Genomic DNA, 18,397 nt, shown 5'->3' with positions numbered 1-18,397 from the left:
GGGCAGCACCTGAATCCACAAACGCCATAACAGGGTAGGAGGACAATGAGCAAATTAAAGTCACAGACAAAATAAATTTAGGTTGCAAATTACCAATGGCGACAGGACTAACAACCCTTGTTAGGCGTTTAGAGCATGCTGATATAACATGTGTAGAATCACCACAGTAAAAACACAACCCATTCTGACGTCTATGATTTTTCCGCTCATTTCTGGTCTGAATTCTATCACATTGCATCAAATCAGGTGTTTGTTTAGACAACACCACCAGAGGATTAGCGGTTTTGCGCTCCCGCAAACGCCGGTCAATTTGAATAGCCAGCGCCATGGAATCATTCAGACTTGTAGGAATGGAGAAACCCACCATCACATTCTTAATGGCTTCAGAAAGGCCATTTCTGAAGTTTGCGGCCAGAGCACACTCATTCCACTGAGTAAGCACGGACCATTTCCGAAATTTTTGGCAATACACTTCAGCTTCATCCTGGCCCTGAGAAATAGCCAGCAAGGCTTTTTCTGCCTGAACCTCAAGATTGGGTTCCTCGTAAAGCAATCCGAGCGCCAGAAAAAACGCATCAATATTTGCCAATGCCGGATCTCCTGGCGCTAGCGAGAAGGCCCAATCCCCGTAAAAAAGAGATAACAATTTTAACTTGCTGAACTGAGTCTCCAGATGAACGGGGTCTCAGGGATAGAAACAATTTACAATTATCCCTGAAATTCCTAAACTTAAATCGGTCTCCAGAAAACAGTTCAGGAATAGGTATTTTAGGTTCAGACATAGGACTACTGGTAACAAAATCTTGTATGCTTTGCACACGAGCAGCAAGCTGGTCCACACTTGTAATCAAGGTCTGGACATTCATGTCTGCAGCAAGCTCAAGCCACTCAGAGGTAAAGGGGAGGAAGAGAGGAAAAAAAAAAAAATTCAGAATTTCCTTTCTTATATCCCACTTCTGCAATGCATTAAACATTCAATGTTGGGCTGGCATACTGTTATGACCCCAATGGCAGAGGGTCTCAGGAATAAATACCAAGTCTGCAAACACAAAAAAACAGCTCATAGGGCAGTGGTAACTGGGCTGACCATATATCTAATCCTAGCACCACAAATAGAAGCAGCCGGGGAACGTGCCTATGTTGGTTCTAGACGTCTCGCGCCAGCCGGAGAACTAACTAACCCTAGAAGGGAAAAGAAAGACCTTTCTTGCCTCCAGAGAAAAGACCCCAAAAGTTGGATACAAGCCCCCAACAAATAATAACGGTGAGGTAAGAGGAAAAGACAAACATAAGAATGAGCTAGGTATTTAGCAAAGAGAGGCCCACTAGCTAATAGCAGAATATAGTAAGATGACTTATATGGTCAGCAAAAACCCTATTAAAATATCCACGCTGGATATTCAAGAACCCCCGAACCGTCTAACGGCCGGGGGGAGAACACCAGCCCCCTAGAGCTTCCAGCAAGGTCAGAAATCACATTTAGTACAAGCTGGACAAAAATAGTAGCAAAGCAAGTAACTCAAAAAACAAAGAAGCAAGACTTAGCTTAATTTTGCAAGAGCGAGGACCAGCAGACAGGAGCAACAGAAGGATCTGATTACAACGATGCCAGGCACTGGACTAAGGATCCAGGAAGTTAATATAGCGACACCCCTGGACTAACGACCCAGGTGAGTGCCAAACAGAAAAAAGACAATCCCAGAGTAATACCACTAGTGACCACAAGAGGGAGCCAAAAAGTCAAATTCACAACAGCTAATATCTTAATTTTATAAGATCTCTTTACAGGGAAACTACAAATAAAATGTATTTCTCTTTACTGTTTCATGCGTTTGTTTTTCATTGCTCCATTAAGCCATTTAGGCCATTTTCTTCCCTTAGGACTACACACAATTTGGGGACTTTTCCTTTTTGCATTTAAGAAATCTTTTGGGGTTTTAGTTTTTCACTGAATCAGTTTGGGGTACAAATATGTTAGTGTTTAATACTGTATCTATTATTTAAATTGGAAGAGGGGGAAAGCTAAATTAAAAAAAAGAATATTCTAACTTTTTTTGTGCAATTAATTTTTTTTCTGTCAGAACATGATTCTGTTTTTTTTTTAATCCAATAAAGGTATTTTCAGTTTTCATTTTTAACATTAGAATGTACTGGTATACGTACGATGGTATATTATGTCCATGCATCGAAAGTTGCATAGGAAACTGTTAGTGCAAAGTAGTGATATGTGCTTATAGATGTTTACATCAGGTAGCTCTAGGGACCTGGTGCCAGGTTGTCTTCATAATGTCTCCAGTCCCTGCCTTCATGTCACGAGGACAGTTGCAAGGGGTTCTGCTCCTTGTTCAGTGCCATGATCAGGCTTGAATACCACTTTGAGAGGGTTTACTGGAAGGAGTGCAGTTCTCTTTCCGGTCAGTAGTTCTGTGGGGGCAGTGGCAGTGACTGCACTTTCACCTTGACACTAGTACGTAAAGATGCGCTTAATACCTCAGCACCTTGAAGTATTATTACTGTAGGATGATTTGTCAGAAAAAGGTACACGTTTTTATAGCTTATTTGTACAGTGGAAATAAAAGTTTGTTCTAATTTTCTTCCTGCATAAAAATCCATTATTATTTTGCTATTGAATGTCATATAAATTTCATACAATGGCATGTAAAAGTTTGGGCACCCCTGGTCAAAATTACTGTTATTGTGAACAGTTAAGCAAGTTGAAGATGAAATTATCTCTAAAAGGCCTAAAGTTAAAGATGGCACATTTCTTTTGTAATTTAGACAAAAAATATCTATTGTCATTTTTTTACATTTTAATAATTACAAAAAGATAAATGGTCCTATGCAAAAGTTGTGTGCTCAGATAGCTTTGACCAAGGTTTCAGATGTTAATTAGCCTGGTAGGGTTATGGCTTGTTCACTATCATCGTAGGAAAGGCCAGGTGATGCAAATTTCCCAGCTTCATAAAGTCCCAGCCTCCACTAACCTTGTGCCAAAAAATAGCAGCCATGGGTTCTTCTAAGCAGCTGCCTAGCACTCTGGAAATGAAAATGATCGAGGCCCACAAAGCAGGAGAAGGCTATAAAAAGATAGCAAAGCGTTGTCAAGTTGACCTTTCCTCAATTTGAAATGTAATTAAGAAATGGCAGTTAACAGAGAGTGGAGGTCAAAATAAAGTCTAGAAGACCAAACAAAATTTCAGTGAGTTTCAGTGAGGATTGCTAGAGAGGCAAATCAGAGCCCCCGCTTGACTGCAAAAAACCTTCAGAAAGATTTAGCACTCTGGAGTTGTGGTACATTGTTCTACTGTTCAGAGACACCTGAACACCTTCTTTTTAACATACTTATTAATGATCTTGTAGGGGGCATACAGAGTGGAATTTCAATATTTGCAGATGACACTAAACTCTGCAGAGTAATCAATACAGAGGAGGACAATTTTATATTACAGGATGATTTATGTAAACTAGAAGCTTGGGCTGATAAATGGCAAATGAGCTTTAATGGGGATAAATGTAAGGTCATGCACTTGGGTAGAAGTAATACGATGTATAACTATGTGCTTAATTCTAAAACTCTGGGCAAAACCGTCAATGAAAAAGACCTGGGTGTATGGGTGGATGACCAACTCACATTTAGTGGCCAGTGTCAGGCAGCTGCTACAAAGGCAAATAAAATAATGGGATGTATTAAAAGAGGCATAGATGCTCATGAGGAGAACATAATTTTACCTCTATACAAGTCACTAGTGCGACCACACTTAGAATACTGTGCACAGTTCTGGTCTCCGGTGTATAAGAAAGACATAGCTGAACTAGAGCGGGTGCAGAGAAGAGCGACCAAGGTTATTAGAGGACTGGGGGGTCTGCAATACCAAGATAGGTTATTACACTTGGGGCTATTTAGTTTGGAAAAACAAAGGCTAAGGGGTGATCTTATTTTAATGTATAAATACATGAGGGGACAGTACAAAGACCTTTCTGATGATCTTTTTAATCATAGACCTGAGACAGGGACAAGGGGGCATCCTCTACGTCTGGAGGAAAAAAGGTTTAAGCATAATAACAGACGCGGATTCTTTACTGTAAGAGCAGTGAGACTATGGAACTCTCTGCCATATGATGTTGTAATGAGTGATTCATTACTTAAATTTAAGAGGGGACTGGATGCCTTTCTTGAAAAGTATAATGTTACAGGTTATGTATACTAGATTCCTTGTTAGGGTGTTGATCCAGGGAACTAGTCTGATTGCCGTATGTGGAGTCGGGAAGGAATTTTTTTCCTCAGTGTGGAACTTACTCTTTGCCACAATGATCAAATATATGTGTGAAGAAAAAAAGAGCACAGAATTTCAGGAAAAAACAACTTGCCAACTATAAAGTATGGGGGTGCCTGAGGGCACTCCTCTCTGCCCTCAGGCTATCTCCTGAGTGTTCTTTTCTTCTCTCAGGCCACTTCCTCAGCCCTCCTCTTTGCTCACAAACTGCCTCCTCAGTGCACCTCTCTGCCGTCAGGCCATTTGCTCAGTACTAAGTGACGTAACTGGAGTCTTATGGACCCCATTGCAAGATATGGACCCCCCATTCTGAATATATATATGGCCCCATCTTGGTATATATGTCCCATCCTGGCATATGCCCTTATCTTGGGCCCCATCCTGGTATATATATCCTCCATCCTAGTATATGTTGCCTGTTCTGCCTTTGCTCTTTAATTTATAGAACAAATAAACCATTATAGTCACCAGGGACATACATAGAAGTCATGGGGCATCATAGCAGAATGATAATGAACTTCTCATAGTCCTCCATATAGTATAAAGCAGAGCCCATAGCTCACCTTATAGTATACTGAACAGTCCATAGTCCTCCATATAGTATAATGCACCTCCATATTAGTATAATGCACAACGCATATCCTTCACATAGTATAATGCACAGCCCATTGTCTTCCATATAGTATAATGCACATCCACATAGTGTAATGCACAGTACATATCCATCATATAGTATAATGAACCCTCCATAATCCTCCATATAGTATAATGCCCCTCATAGTCATACATAAAGTATAATGTACAGCCCATAGTCCTCAGTATAGTATAATGCACATCCCATAGTCCTCCATATAGTGTAATGCACAGCCCATATCCTTCATATAGTATAATGAACCCCCATAGTCCTCCATATAGTATAATGCACCTCATAGTCATCCATAAAGTGTAATGCTCAGCCCATAGTCCTCCATAAAGTATAATGCACAGCACATAGTCCTCCATAAAGTATAATGTGCATTATACTTTATGAAGGAATATGGTATGTGCACTATATTATATAGATGACTATGGGCTGTGCATTATACATTATGGAGGACTCTGGGCTGTGCAGCACTGCCCATAGTCATCCATGAAGTATAGCGCCCCTCATAGTCATCTATTAAGTATACTGCACAGCCCTTCATCAGCCATAAAGTATAATGCATCCCATAGTCATCCATAAAGTACTGTATAATTCACAGCCCATAGTCATCCATAAAGTATAATGCACAGCACATAGTCATTCACAAAGTATAATGCACAGTCCGTAGCCATCCATAAATCATAATGCACAGCCCATAGTCATCCATGTAGTAGTATGGTCACCGTGTACTCACTGATTTAAAAATAAATACATCCCATCCACTCCCCTGCTGTACTGCATCCTATTGTGAAGCCAGAAGCTGACTTAAGCGTGCAAGCGACAGGAGTGCATCTTGTCACTGCCATGCACCCCCAGTCACATGCACACCAGTTGCTGGCCTCTAATTGGCAGGCAGCATGTATTGAAGCTTCTATTCAGCAAATGAAGGTCAATGAGCTCTGTGTGGTGGCAAAAGAGAAGAAGTGGTAATAAAGTGCTTCTGTCTTCTCAGAGGACACAGGCTCCTCACCTAGCAGTGTTGTTGGGTCATCTGGACAGCGCTGTGCAGTGTGAGCTCTGCTGTTTGGTGCTCATACCAATAGCGCTGCGCATCACTTTTTTGATGAAGGCAGGGCGGGACATTTGGCTCACAACCTGGAACACAGGCCTAAATACATGTCTCGCTGGATCTGGGAAGGTTGGGAGCTTTGTATAGCCAGGAACCTGCTTCTGATAGCGTTCCTGAGGAATCTTAGTCCATTCCTCATGTGCAAATGTGACACCCCAGGAGTTCGGTTGTCACAGTGGTGTTGCCTTCCTCACTGGGAGGGTGATGCCATGCTTGGAAGCGACGAGGGTCCCTTTAACAGGTGACACATACACACAACACTGTTCTTACTCCAGGCCAGAAGGGGGAGCTCTGATCCAGTTTGTGGGTGGCACGACGTTCTGCAGCTCCTGGAAAGAGAAGAGAGGGACAGAGCAGATTGTAAGAAACAAAGGAGAGGAAAGATACTGGGAGTGAGCTGCGAGAGGGCTCACTCCAGAATCAGCACAAGTAATCGGAAACTGGAATTCTGAGGTTGTGGGGGTAACTGTATGCCCCACAACAGAAACCGGCGGTCAGGAGATTTCAAGTCACCTGTCTACCATTACATCCGAAGGCACAGCAGCATATAGAGCCCGGAGTTGCCGCAAGTAGGGACACCTGTAAAAAGGCTCGAGTTGCCCGCCATACGGATTATTGTCCTGCTAATAGGACAGAGAGAAAAAGTGAGGACCTTGTGTGAGGCCTAAGGCAGCAAAGGACTACAACACAGCGCAGTAAGGAAGGCTTCCAACCCCACCTGGCTAGGGGGATTCTGAGTCACTTCCACGCTGGCCGGACCTCACCATCACCTGTGATTCGTACCCTGGACTGTGGCTGCATACTACCAGTAAAAGGTAAAGAGACTGCAATCTTGTGTCCTCTAATTGTTTCTGGCACCACACCATCTACCATTTTTGCCTTCTATAACCCTTTAAGCAGCGTCGGTCATCCCTGACTGAATGCTACAGGTGGCATCACAAACATTCTTTATTCAAAACATCCCCTTTAGAGACTTTCCCTTTAACTTGGACTCCCAGGGCCATGGACCGGGTCACTGCCACCGTGGCCACCCCTTTAATGACCACCGGCCCCAGTACCCCCGGGTCCTAGCGGACGCTCCACAATGGTTCACTAATATTATCGGGTTGTCAAGAGAATGGTCAAGATGTAAAGACGAGATAATTTCCTCACTCAAACAAGACAAAATATACAAAAACATTGCAAATTTATTGAATGTTCTTAGACATACTGCTGAAAGCAAAGTTCACAAGCTCAGTTTTAAAGGATCACTAGCTGCATTTTAAAAATGATCGATTAGGACACTAGCGTGCTTGGATTACACCTTATCTGAGCATGCTTGCTCATAACTACCAGAGGCTATCTAAACATGACAGGAATAAAAAGATATCACAGGATGCCACCAGATTCTTGAGGAGGCAGATGATGAAAACCCTGGACTGCAAAACACCTGCACCAAGAACTGCACTGCAATGTGACTAAGCTCTGAAGGTGTTCCTGCCCAAACTCTATACAACATATATCTTCGTTATCCCAAAAGCACAAGAAAAGTTGGCTCAAATGTTCCAAAAACCATGTAAATAAGATTTAACATAGATTTGGGAATTCTGTTCTATGGATCGATGAATGAAACCTGAAATTTGTGGGGCCTACGAATAATCAGTAAGTCTGGAAAAAGAATAGTGAACTGTATACTGAAAAGATCACCCTGCTTACAGTGAAGCATGTCGGTAGCTCAGTAATGCTTACAGTGAAGCATGTCAGTGTCTCAGTGATGCTTACAGTGAAGCATTTCAGTGGCTCAGTAATACCTACAGTAAAGCTGTCATTGGCTCAGTGATGCTTATAATGAAGAATCAGATGCCATACAGAGCCACAGTATGGCAACCGTTCTTTAAGGTCATATTGTAATTCTATAGCATAGGAAGCTGTAAATGGCCTTGTAGATTAATAACTACTACTGTAAAAAACATTGTGCGCAAGAGACAATAGAGAAAAAATGTCTAATTTTTCTGCATGAAGCTCTGAATGATTTTTTATACGCCCTAGTCAACCTACCCTTAGCAAAATCCCCCAAAAATATACAAATGTATCTACCTCAAATTGGTATCAATAAAACCTTCAGCTAGTCACACACACAAAAAGACATTAGATAGCACAGTAGATGGAAAAATAAAAATGTTATATCTTTGAAAATGGCGACACAAATCAAAAATTCCTTTTTACAACTTTCTGAAATTTTTTGACGACTTAAAAAAAAAACTCTATACAAGTTTGGTATCACTATAATTGTATTGATCTGGAGAATCACGATTCAGATAAGTGAAATTTGTGTTTTCCCAGCTACAACACACGAAGTACAATAACAATCATCAGGGGACTCTAGATTGTTAACTTGTTACAATTTTGTCTTTCACATCTAAATCCCATATTCAATGTGAGCTGAGGAGTGACATGATTATTTGGGCATCACATGTTTCTGTTCCCCGTTCTCATTCAAGTAATGGAAAAGAATGACATTTTTATTTAGAAATAAACTACTCTGAGCAGTAAAGAGGCAAATCTGTCATTCCAGCCTCTCAATAACGACCCTTTCAAGACACAATGCAGACCATTTGTCCATGACTTGCTGGTCACATTCCTGTTTCTTGTTGGTTTATAGGTCTTGAGGTGTATAATAAATAGTCCAAAGGGAAAATGAAAGAATAGACCCCAGCAGGTCTAGCAAATATGAAAAATGATATGGCTGCATTATTGCTTTTCAGGGCTCTTTACAAATGTACCTGCATGTTACATCCGTTCAGCACAGTGCAGGCATCAGGTACACAATTTGGGAGATTTGGTTATTGGACAGATCCCCTTGGAAATAGATGTGAAGCAGAACAATTTATTATGTCATGAAACTTTTAGTATTTATATATGTAAGGAAATGTTACCCAGCCCAGATACAAAGAGATTGTGATAATATAACTTTGTATATGTTGTATTGATATTTTTTGTTTATTATGTGACATAACCACGATTGATCTTTACAATTAACAATCATCTTTGGAGAGTGATTATGTAGGATATGGTTATCAGTACATTATTCTATATTTTTAGAATTTCTATTATTTGAAACATATCTATCCGTTCACTTTTTTATCTAAACATTCCACAATTCTGTGTAAATTTCATTGCAAACTAGAGTTGTGCATAGAAATCATGGAGGTCCCATATCAAAAGTTCAAATTGGACCTCCTTCCCCATCCCCCAGAAATATTTTGCGGAATAGGTGGGATCACAGTGTAACGATTCCACCCCTCAGTGCTGAGCTGTCTGTGCAGTGACTGACAGCTCAGTTGGCCAGTCTAGTACAGGGGCGTGCGTAGCTGTCTGTGTGTTTATTCACAACTTGGCCATCCATTCTGAAACTAGGAGGTGCTGAGCTGTGGTAAGGTGCTCCCGGTTCTCTTGATTTTTTGGCTATTTAGGCCGGTTTCACACGTCAGTGGCTCCGGTACGTGTGGTGACAGTTTTCTCACGTACCGGAGACACTGACTCACGTAGACACATTAATATCAATGTGTCTCTGCACATGTCAGCGTGTTTTCACGGACCGTGTGTCCGTTTGAAAAACACGGAGACATGTCAGTGTTCATGGGAGCGCACGGATCACACAGACCCATTAAAGTCAATGGGTCCGTGTAAAACACGTACCGCACACGGATGCTGTCCGTGTGCCGTCTGTGTGCCGTGCAGGAGACAGCGCTACAGTAAGCGCTGTCCCCCCAGCTTGTGGTGCTGAAGCCGCCATTCATTTCTTCTCTCCTGCAGCGTTCAGCTGGAGAGAAGGAATGAAAAATCTTTTTTTTCTTTTTTTTTGCGGTTGAAATAAAGTTCCTGTAGGGGTGGAGCCGCATATTCATCACTGTAATGAGCGGTAAAACGTGACCGCTTATACAGGACAAGCTGCGACGCTGAGAGGAAGCATCGAGGGAGCTGGGTGAGTATTTTATTTCCAGCGGGCGGGCGCACAGGGGGTGGGAGGGGGTTGGAGGGCTATGGGAAGGGGTTGGTTACCGGGAACTTTATTTCAACCGCAAAAAAAATATATATTTTTTTCATTCCTTCTCTCCAGCGAACGCTGCTGGAGAGAAGAAATGAATGGCGGCTTCAGCACCACAAGCTGGGGGGACAGCGCTTACTGTAGTGCTGTCTCCTGCACGGTCCGTGTGGTACCCAGTCGGCACACGGGCGGCACACGGCTGCCGCACGTGTGCCACAGTGATGTGCCATGTGAGCACACGGACACACGGACACGGATAACTGCGGTACCCATTTTTCTGGTACCGGAATTATCTGGACTTGTGAGACTGGCCTTAAAGTGAGCCTGTCAGCAGGACAGTGTCAGGTTGGTGCTGTTACACTGATTAAGATGATAAATTGGTTGATGAAATCCATTTTGTGGTTCTTGTGTAATCTTTATTTGCAGTTTTCAGTTAATGAGATTCTCGTGCTTCGTGGATGCTAGTGGGGGGCGGGGGTCTTTATGTAATTCTCTGCTTACATATTCATCTGTATGGCTTATGCCAGATCACTGATCCTTCACTGATCTGCCCCTATTTTACATGCTGTATATAATATGGTTTGAAAAAAAAAAACATTGGCTATTATACATATTTTCGTTTTATTTAGACATAAAAACTCTTAATCAAAATGGCGCCGGGGGACGCAGCTGCGCAGTAGCATCTATCGCATTCCCATAGATGCTACTGTGCAGGCACCACCACCGGCGTCATTTTGGCAGAAAAAAAGAAAAAAAAAAAGAAAGATTAGGCTTCATCAAGATGGTGCCAATGGCGCCTGCACAGTAGCATCTGTTGTAACGCGATAGATGCTACTGTGCAGGCACCAATGACAACGTCATTTTGGCAGAGAAAAAAAAAATTAGGTTTCATCAAGACGGAGGATGGCGCAAGTGGTGCCTGCACTGTAGCATCTATCGGAGCAATGTACTGCACAGGCGCAGCCAGCGTCATCTTGATGGAGCCAATTTTTTTTTCTCTGCCAAAATGGCGCCAGCACAGTAGCATCTATTGGAACGTGCCATTTTGATTAAGATAATTTTTTTTTTAAACAAAATTATATGTCAAAATAAAATGAAAATATGCATATTATCTACCTTATCATCCTACAGCACTGGCACCACCGGCGCCTGCCTCCTGAATGTGAACGTTTTGGGTTTTTTTCAACCCATATTCAGTATGTAAAATAGGGAGAAGGTGAGTGAGGGATCAGTGACCTGGCATAAGCCATACAGATGAATATGTAAGCAGAGCACCACATGAAGACCTCCCCACAGCCACCCCACACAGGCCGCCCCAGAGCACGAGAATATCATATCAACTACAAACTGAAAATAAAGATTAAACAACCACAAGACGGATTTCATCACCCCATGTATCATTGTAATCAGTATAACGGCGCCGACCTGACACTGTAGGTTACTGTGCACAATCCTGCTGACAGGTTCCCTTTAACTGAGCTGTCAGTCCCAGATAGCTGTCAGCCGTAGCTTCAGCACACATTTACAGCTGACAGAATAAGAGAATGATGTATCATGTACAGCACATACTTACCAGCATCTTTCAGAGAGAGAATGTAGCTGGAGTAAAAGGGTCAGATTCCCAGCTGGCAGAGCACGGATAATGTACTTGAAAACTATATAATTACATTTGGTTTCTATGAAGACAAGAGAGTTATGTTTCACTTTGAAGCTTTGAAAAGTAAACATTTTCCTATGGATGGCAACAGAAATTTATTGTGGGGTAGAGGAATACAACGAATGATATAAGTATTGAACACGTCACTAATAGTGCTATTGACATGAAATTCTTACCAGATGTCGGTAACAATCCATTGAGTCCACACAGGCAAAAAAAAAAATCAAACCATAGATGTCTATAAATTAATAAAATAAATATATAAGGGGTCGGCGCCACTCCGGACAGTGGGTGCCACCAGGAAGATTTGTCACTTATGAAAAAAAAAAACCTTCGGCACAAAAGCATTCTTGCTAAAGTAATATAACTTTATTGAGCCAACCCACATCAGACAAATTTCATGCCAACTCTTCGGCCTTTTGGTCTTTATCAAAGTTATTTTTCAGAAACATAAAATATAGCAAAATTCTGCATGTAAAGAGAATTCATAAACGTCTCATAATGTGAGAAAAAATCAAGATAATACATTTTTTATCACATAGAAGGAAGAAAAGCAGCACTCACCCACTGTCTTCATCAAAATGTAAGTCCTTTATTAGACACGACAAGTCATTGTGGACAAAACGCGGCAGCGGCAGGAGTGCGTTAGGGAGCGGGAGTGACTTGTCGTGTCTAATAAAGGACTTTTCTTCCTTCTATGTGATTGGTGTTGTGAATTCTGTTGTGGGTTCTGCTCTTGGGCTCCCTCCGGTGGTTATAAGTGGTAGTGCTGCTGTTTGTCCTTCACAACAGTCATCAGCTGCTTCCACTTTGGACGGGGCTATTTAGTCTGGCTCCTTCCTTTAGTGAGTGCCAGTTTCCCATTGTTTTCTAGGGATCCACATCTCAGCTTGGTTTCTCCTTCTAGATTGTCCAAATCATCAAAGATGAGTCCTGGCTCTGTTTTTGCAGTCCACATGCGGTGGACTTAATAGTTCTGTGAATTGCTATGTTTTTTCTTGTCCAGCTTTGTCTGTGTAAAGATTTATTCAGCCAAGTTGGAAGCTCTGGAGTCACAGAGTTACCCTCCATGCCTTTAGTTAGGTGTGAAGATTTTTGTATTCTCTGTGGTGGATTTTGTAGTATTTTTATACTGACCGCACAGTACACTGTCCTGTCTTTTCTTTCTAGGTAGCGTGGCCTCCTTTGCTAAATTCTGTTTTCAGTCTGCGTTTGTAATTTCCCTCTCCTCTCACAGTCAATATTTGTGGGGGCTGCCTTTCCTTTGGGAATTTTCTCTGAGGCAAGATAGTATTCCTGTTTCTTTCTTTAGGGGTAATTAGTCCTCCGGCCGTGACGAGGTGTCTAGGGAGTGACAGGAACATCCCACGGCTACTTCTAGTTGATGTGTTAAGTTCAGGGTCTGCGGTCAGTATAGAGGCCACCTACTCCAGAGCTCGTCCGTGCTGCTCCTAGGCCACCAGTTCATAACAGATTGGATTATGTGCTTCATATGCAGAGCACCACCCGTCGTTTGTTTGGAAATTAAGTCCGTCCTACCGGAATAGATCATACCAGCCGCATTACAATCATTGTATAGCTTGTTCAGTGCCGGTTTCACGTTTTTTCTTGCTTTGGATGTGACATTATACATTTTTTATAACATTTGTGTAACTACTTTCATAATAGACAATACATCTTGTGTGTTAGAGTTTTGCAGAGAATATTATCATTCCAAGTGGATATTCACTGTATTCTAAAATAAAAGTAGGAAAATCTGGTAATAACCAGTATAATAAGTATCATCAATGTGAAAATCTAGGTAAAGATAAGGTCAAGCGGACCACAGGTATCCAAAGAAAAGAAGAAAGGGGGAATCTGAGGTAAAATGTGACTGTACTATAAGGGGAGATATCAAAGAAAATGTTATGTATAAAATCCCTACTGAGAGGAACACATGACACAACCATAGAGTCTAAAAGTAATAGACAGGTATCGGTTTACCTGTCCAGGTGCTTATCAGTGGGTGATGTGTAAAAATATATAATTAAGTTAAGGTGTGACAAGAAGACCGCTTAATTATCTGTTGCATAGAGATATACATCTTCAACATTTCAAGGAATCACCAAATTATCGGTCTTGGAGCTCATCCATGTGTGTGAGTCTGGCGTGAAGTCTCGTGTGACAGGAGACATTATATATCGGAATTAAGGGAGAGGGGCGGGAGATTGAAGCCTGGATGTAGGGAAATGGCTAAGAAAGAGATGACGTGCTGGCAGATAAGTGCACATGCACGGCCGTCGGCCGAGCTAAGCCGGAAACTCAAACTTTTTTGGCAACTCAACATAAGGGGATTTTCCCCTGCCTCCAATTCCTACAGTGTTCAAACATAATGAAGGGGGACTCCTTTACTCATCCCAGAGCTGGGAATAACTTCCCCATTAAGCGTCATTTCACCTGCGACGCCTTATACGTGATCTATTTGATAAAGTGCCAATGTGGTCTCGGAATATGTTGGAGAGACCACCCAGCATATCCCACACTGTAGCTCTCAACTTAAGTCTACAATTAGATGTAAAAAAAACATGTTGCCTATTGCATCGCAATGTGGCACAATTAGGTTTTCAGGTCTTAGAATCAATACCTTTATCCAGAAGTGGTGGGAATAGAATCCTAAAATTAAATTAAAAGAGACAGGCAATTTTGATATATACTAGCTACAAACATTAGAACCTCATGAGCTCAATACAGAGAGTATGGGATTTTTTTTGCTGAATTCTATACACTCAATTTTCCTTTAAATCCTGTCTTGTTTTACAGGTCACCTAGTGTCCCATCAGGTATCAATTTTTCTTTATCCCTTTTCCTATTGTCTTTTCCCTTTTTTTCTCTTTTGTTACTTTTTTCTTTGTACTTTTTTCTCTCCTTTCGCATGCCTTTTCCCCCTTTTTTCACTATCTACTAATGAGTATTTTTTCAGTTTATTCCCCCTTCACTTTTTCTCCTTTAAGTTTCTAGATCTCATCCTTCACTATCAGTCATTTACCTGTCAGCTCTCCCAACAAGTTTAAAGGGAGTCTGTCACCTGAATTTGGAGGGAACAATTTTCAGTCATATGGGCGGGTTCGGGTGTTTGATTCACCCTTTCCTTACCCGCTGGCTGCATGCCTTGTGCAGGCATGTACTACGGAGGACAGAGAATGAACTTCAATCCAATATTGCAGCCAGCATGCAGCCAGCGGGTAAGGAAAGGGTGAATCAAACACCCGAAAACCCCGCCTCTATGGCTGAAAATTGTTCCCTCCAAATTCAGGTGACAGAGTCCCTTTAATATGCCTCTTTGGGCAGACTGCGGAGACCCCGCCCAACGCCACCATGATCCCTCCCACACATAACCTTTAGACAAACAAATAAGACAAAAACACTGTAATTGATGGGTGAAGGTCAGTCACAGCTTTTATTAATTCATTTCTTATAACTGTCAACGTATTTTTTAACCACTCAGAAAGGCACATAAAATTAATTAACCACGCTCGCCGCCAAATGCCCTGTTGTCAATTCACAGGCATGTCAGCCGACGAGCCGCACCCATGTGTCCTTTCTTTCATTCCTGCTGTGACTTGCATCTAAAATAAATAAAATACCAAATGTTACAATACAAGCATTAAAATGGGAGGGAGGGTGGGAAAAGCACCTCCGGGACCCGCTCAAACTGTGGAAGGGAGGGGGAGATAATGAGCCACGCATAATAATTGGCTCACAACTATGATAAGCACCACCCCCTTATAACTATTCAAATGTGTGGAAGGATAACAATCATTGCCATGGCAACAATGAAGCAAAGGGGCACCGCAGTCAGAGGCACCATTCTTATTCAGTACGGTGCCTGCCATTAAACCCTTTCCTATTTCCTGTCTTTTTTGCACTGGCCTCTGCAGCGTGTAGCGCCACTACTAGTGTTGAGCATTCCGATACCGCAAGTATTGGGTATCGGCCGATACTTGCGGTATCGGAATTCCGATACCGAGATCCGATACTTTTGTGGTATCGGGAATCGGTATCGAAACAACATTAATGTGTAAAATAAAGAATTAAAATAAAAAATATTGATATACTCACCTGTCCGGAGGCCCCTGGACATCACCGCTGGTAACCGGCAGCCTTCTTTGCTTAAAATGAGCTCGTTTATGGCCTTCCATGACGTCACGGTTTCTGATTGGTCGTGTGCCGCTCATGTGACCGCCACGCGACCAATCACAAGCCGTGACATAATTCTCAGGTCCTAAATTCCTAATTCTAGGAATTTAGGACCTGAGAATTACGTCACGGCTTGTGATTGGTCGCGTGGCGGTCACATGAGCGGCACGCGACCAATCAGAAGCCGTGACGTCATGGAAGGCCATAAACACGCTCATTTTAAGCAAAGAAGGCTGCCGGTTCACAGTGGTAAGGTCCAGGCTGCGTCGGAGAGGTGAGTATATCAATATTTTTTATTTTAATTCTTTATTTTACACATTAATATGGATCCCAGGGCCTGAAGGAGAGTTTCCTCTCCTTCAGACCCTGGGAACCATCAGGGATACCTTCCAATACTTGAGTCCCATTCACTTGTATTGGTATCGGGTATCGGGTATCGGATTAGATCCGATACTTTGCCGGTATCGGCCGATACTTTCCGATACCGATACTTTCAAGTATCGGACGGTATCGCTCAACACTAGCCACTACGCATGTGCACTGCCATTCCTTTTTAACACCTCACTGCACAGGTCACATCTGTGTCATGGTTTTTCCAGCTCAGCTCGGCTGACAATGCATCAGCACATGCCCACTTATCCACCAGCACGTTATCTCTTTCCTAGCCATTTCCCTACATCCAGGCTTCGATCTCCCACCCCTTTCCCTTATTTATTTCCGATATATCATGTCTCCTGTCACACACCACCATGAGACCTCACGCCAGACTCATACATGGATGAGCTCCAATACAGGTAAATGGAATTTAGTGATTTCTCAGAATTTTGAACATATATATCTCTATGTAACAGATAATTAAGAGGCCTTCTTGTCGCACTTTAACTTAGGCTACTTTCACACTAGCGTCGTACGACTCATGTCGCAATGCGTCGTTTTGGAAAAAAAACGCATCCTGCAAAGTTGCCCGCAGGATGCGTTTTTTCTCCATAGGGTTGCATTAGTGACGCATTGCGACGCATTGCCACATGTCGCATCCATCGTGCGATGGATGCGTCGTGTTTTGGCACACCGTCGGCACCAAAAAGTTACATGTTACGTTTTTTTGTGCATCGTGTCCGCCATTTCCGACTGTGCATGGGCGGCCAGAAATCCGCCCCCTCCTCCCCGGACATCACAATGGGGCAGCGGATGCGTTGAAAAACTGCATCCGCTGCCCCCGTTGTGCTTTTTTTCACAGTATGCGTCGGTACGTCGGCACGACGCATTGCGTCGTACAACGCTAGTGTGAAAGTAGCCTTAATTATATATTTTTACACATCACCCACTGACAAGAACCTGGACAGGTAAACCCATACCTGTCTATTACTTCTATTACTTTTATACTCTATGGTTGTGTCATGTGTTCCTCTCAATAGGTATTTTATGCATAACATTTTCTTTGATATCTCCCCTTATAGTACAGTCACATTTTACCTCAGATTCCCCCTTTCTTCTTTTCTTTGGATACCTGTGGTCCGCTTGACCTTATCTTTACTTAGATTTTCACATTGATGATACTTATTATACTGGGTATTCCTTCTTGTGTTTTATATAACGGGAATATCTACAGTACTTGGAATGATACTTCTATTTTCTGCGAAACTCTTACAAACAAACAAGATGTAATGTCTATTATGTTGTATTTACACAAATGCTATAAAAATGTATTACAAAAATGTATTATTTTGATCTTTTCTAACATTGAGGTGTTTATGAATTTTCCTTACCTGTATAATTTTGCTGTACGGTATGTTACGTGTTGTACAGATAACCTTGATAAAGGCCAAAATGCTGGCATGAAATCTGTCTCGTGTGTTGGCTCAATAAAATTATATTACTTTAACAAGATTACTTTTGTGCCAAAGGTTTTTCTTTTTCATAAGTGTCTATAAATTACGTGTAATAATGAGAAATGACAGAGGGAAAAGTATTGAACATGCTCACTGAAATGTATTTAATACTTCATACAAAAGCCTTTGTTGGTGATGACAGCTGCAAGACTCCTTCTGTAAGGAGAAACTAGTCGAATGCATTGCTCAGGTGTGATTTTGGCCCGTTCTTTTACACAAATTCTTCCATACATTTTCTATTGGATTGAGGTCACGCGATTGGCTGGCCCATTCTAGCAGCTTTATTTTCTTTCTCTGACACCAATTTAGAGTTTCCTTGGCTGTGTGTTTGGGATCATTGTCTGCCGATACAGTTGAAACCAATGATGGAGATGGAGCACGATGACGTCACTACTTGGTGTCCTATTCTATAAGATGTGCTACGCTTCAGAAGACAAGCTGCGGAGACCAAAGCAGCAGGGAATGAGGAGAGGTGAGTATTGTATTTTATTATTTTTCTTTAGAACATTGGGGTGGTCATACAACTGTATTGAGCACTATAGGATGCATTATTCTGTATGGACTATGGGGTGAATTATACTGTATGGCTATGGGGTGCATTATAGTGTATGGACTAAGGGGTG

Source organism: Ranitomeya variabilis, chromosome 8 (assembly GCF_051348905.1).
Source record: "Ranitomeya variabilis isolate aRanVar5 chromosome 8, aRanVar5.hap1, whole genome shotgun sequence".
NCBI classification, from domain to species: domain Eukaryota; kingdom Metazoa; phylum Chordata; class Amphibia; order Anura; family Dendrobatidae; genus Ranitomeya; species Ranitomeya variabilis.
This window is presented reverse-complemented; position numbering follows the sequence as displayed.